Source organism: Bos grunniens, chromosome 21 (assembly GCF_055505025.1).
Source record: "Bos grunniens cultivar Pamir isolate PY7600 chromosome 21, Bosgru_T2T1.0, whole genome shotgun sequence".
Classification (NCBI taxonomy): Eukaryota; Metazoa; Chordata; class Mammalia; order Artiodactyla; family Bovidae; genus Bos; species Bos grunniens.
In genome coordinates, this window is record NC_141185.1 from 44,788,229 (window position 1) to 44,792,234 (window position 4,006).

The window sequence follows — 4,006 nt, forward strand, 5'->3', positions numbered from 1 at the left end:
GTACCACCCGACCCAGCTCCTCCACCTCTCTGGTCTCGGCAGACTATGGATAAGCAGAGCAGTACCCGCAGGAAGGAGGCACACACACAGGCTTCAGAGTCATCCACAGAGACGAGTCTGGCTTCCGCCTGCTCACTTCCTGTCTGTACAGATCCGGGTGGGTCCCTCAGCCTGTCCTGATGCTGAATGCAGCACAAGATCCCTGGGATCTGGAATCTGTAAGTGACTGAGCAGGAGAGCCGGAGGGCAGGGAGTGGTACTCCAGCCCTGTCCACTGCTTCACTCTGCTCTCTCTTCCCCAGGTGAGCCTGTACCTGGCCTGGGTTTCTCTCCTACAAGGTACACCACATATACAGGTTTGAAGACATGTCATGCCACCAATCAGAGAAGGCAATGGCACCCCATTCCAGTACTCTTGCCTGGAAAATCCCATGGACGGGAGCCTGGTGGGCTGCAGTCCATGGGGTTGCTAAGAGTCGGACACGACTGAGAGACTTCACTTTCACTTTTCACTCTCATGCATTGGAGAAGGAAATGGCAACCCACTCCAGTGTTTTTGCCTGGAGAATCCCAGGGATGGGGGAACCTGGTGGGCTGCCGTCTATGGGGTTGCATAGAGTTGGACACGACTGAAGTGACCTAGCAGTAGCAGCATGCCACCAACGGGCTTCCCCAATGGCTTAGCAGTAAAGAATCTGCCTGCAATGCAGGAGACCCGGTTCGATACTTGGGTTGGGAAGAACCCCTGGAGAAGGGCATGGCAACCCACCTCAGCATTCTTGCCTGGAGAATTCCATGGACAGAGGAGCCTAGCGGGCTACAGTCCATAGGGTCGCAAAGAGTCAGACATGGCTGAGCAAAGGAGCACACACACAGGTGCCACCAATAACTATGATAATTAAAAAGATTTTGGAATACTATCAGTAAATAACTTTGAAAAATTGAAATTTTATGAGCTCTGGCTAAGACTATATATAAAGTATATGTGGATATGGGCAGGAATTTTAAAATTTGGAAAAAATAAACTTCTGAGATGAAGAAAGCAGGAAAGGAAAAAACCATGAACCCTTCGCTCTCCTTGGGATTCTGCCCCTGGATCTGTCACCATGCAAGAGTCTCTTGTTTTCTAAAGAAATCCCTCTTGACGACACCCCTCCATCGCCCAGCCCTTCTCTTCATTTACATTATTAATACGATACTTACAATACTGCCCTTCATCTGCTTCTTCCTCTCCCATACATCACAGTGAACTTGCACCTACTCCACCTCCAGTCTCTTTGTTTTTTAATATTTATTTAGTCACACCAGTCTTAGTTATAGCATGTGGGATTTAGTCCCCCGGACCAGGGATGGAACCTGGGCCCCCTACATTGGGAGCACAGTCTTAGCCAATGGACCACCAGGCAAATCCTCCTGCCTCTTTAAATGACACTTGCTCATGGCTCTTATGGGGTCTTTCATACCCAAGTCAGTTGCACCCCCTTCCAGCCTCCTGGTTCCGGTTCCAGCATGCTCCCTTCAGTTGAGGGTGGGGTGGAGTGGGGGGTGGCCGGAGCAGAGGCCTGACTTCCAAGCCCAGCTCAGCCCCTCACCAGCCGTTCTGCCTTGGGTCATGCACACTTACTTTCTAAACCTCAGTTTCACTATCTGTAAAATAGGGCCTCGAGGAACACCTGCTGTACTGGGCAGTGGCTGTGAGAGCTATACAAGATGATGTATGCTAGATGTTTGCCAAGTAATAAGTTCTCAATCATCATTATCTCTTTTTATTTATTTGTGCAGTTTGATCCCTAGGTTGGGAATATCCCCTGGAGAAGGAAATGGCAACCCACTCCAGTATTCTCCCCTTACTCTTGAGCCTCCCTTCTCTCAGTCGTTCTTCTTATTCTGACCCTTCAAATCTTCACTCCAGAACCTTGAATCTCCAGCCTCTCCTAGTCCTTCCCATCATGTCTTTTTTTTTTTTTTAATCCTTTCAACTTTTAATTTGGGAATGTGCTAGCACTATGTCACTTCAGTCATGTCTGACTCTTTGCAACCCCATGGACTATAGCCTACCAGACTCCTCTGTCCATGGGATTCTCCAGGCAAGAATACTGGAGTGGGTTGCCATGCCCTCCTCCAGTATTCCTTATTTGGGAATAAACCCATCCTTAAGGAGAAACCTAGACTTCTAGACTGTATTTCTTTTAGGCCAATTACAAGAATGCTTCAAACCAAGAAAGCAGAATTATATTTCATAACCTAGTGAATTCCATGCTTTACTGCAATCTTCCGCAGATAGTATGAGATAATTTCAAGGAAATTTTCCTTTGCTCATGAAACAGATTTTGCTTGGACTTTCTTTGAAGAAACAGACTTCCAGATCCATAAAAATAGTGTAAAAATGCAACTACTGATTCAGTGAGCCTGAGTTTACATCTGATGAAACCCAGCACAAGTGGCTGCCAAGATATGACAGTGCACCCAGCAATTTCAGATTTAGGTGAAATTGGAGACAAAATAGTTTGCAGAAAGAACACCATTACAGAAATGAGAAGCCCAGAGTTAAAGTTCCATCTCTCCTAGGTATGCAACTCTTTGTAAAATAAGAAACTGCAATATCTATTTCTCGTGGTTCCTGAGGCTACAGGAAAACACTCAAAATTAAAAAAAAATTTTTTTTTGAATGAAGGCAAAAGAAGGGAATGGTAAAGAATGAGATGGTTAGATAGCATCACTGACTCAATGGACATAAATTTGAACAAACTCCAGGGATGGTGAAGGACAGGGAAGCCTGGTGTGCTGCAGTCCATGGGGTTGCAAAGACTCAAACATGACTTATCGACTGAACAAGAACAATATATTCACATGGTTAGAACTTCAAAAAGTACAAAGGATAAGTAATGAAAACTCTTCCTTCCACTCTATTTCCCATCTCCAAATCCCATCCCTCTGCAAAGGGTAATCACTGTGATTAGTTACCCTCCTAAAGATGTCTTATGTATACATATAACAATACACTGACATATTCATTTTTGCACCTTTGTTTTTATATAAGTAGTAGCATGCTAGACACTATTTTTGCACTCAGCTTTCTTCACTTAATATGAGTGTTAAAACTTGCAAGTGATGCACGAAGGCAAGGAGTTACAATGAGATGGTTAGCTGGCATCACCAACTTGAGGGCCATGAGTTTGAGTAAGCTCTGGTAGTTGGTGATGGACAGGGAGGCCTGGTGTGCTGCAGTCCATGGGATCGCAAAGAGTTGGACATGACTGAGCAACTGAACTGAACTGAAAGAGAAGGCGCATTGCACCAAAAATCAAGACAGCATTCTATCTATTATTGTTCAGTTGCTAAGTCATGTCCAACTCTTTGCAACCCTATGGACTGCAGCATGCCAGGCTTCCCTGTCCATCACCAACTCCCAGAGTTTTCTCAAACTCATGTCCATCAAGTTGGTGATTCCATCCAACCATCTCATCCTCTGTGGTCCTCTTCTCCTCCTGCCATCAATCTTTCCCAGCATCAAGGTCTTTTCCAATGACTCAGCTCTTTGCCATCAGGTGTCCAAAGCATTGGAGCTTCCACTGCAGCATCAGTCCTTCCAGTGAATATTCAGGCTTGATTTCCTTTAGGATTGACTGGTTCAATCTCCTTGCTGTCCAAGGGACTCTCATGAGTCTTCTCCAGCACCACAGTTCAAAAGCATCAATTCTTTGGGGCTCAGTCTTCTTTATGGTCCAACTCTCACATCCGTACATGACTACTGGAAAAACCATAGCTTTGACTATATGGACCTTTGTCAGCAAAGTGATGTCTCTGCTTCTTATTTCTTCCCCAGTGATTTATTCTTTGCTCATCTACACCTCAGGAAATCCATTTCCTACACATACACACATTCATATCTCTTCCTTTGATTTTCTTGCTTTCTTTCTGTCTTGGGAAACTGTGCAATACCAGGAAAATCAATTCTTTTTTTTCTGTTTTAATTTCCGTTACAAACTGACCCCAAGTGTGGTTT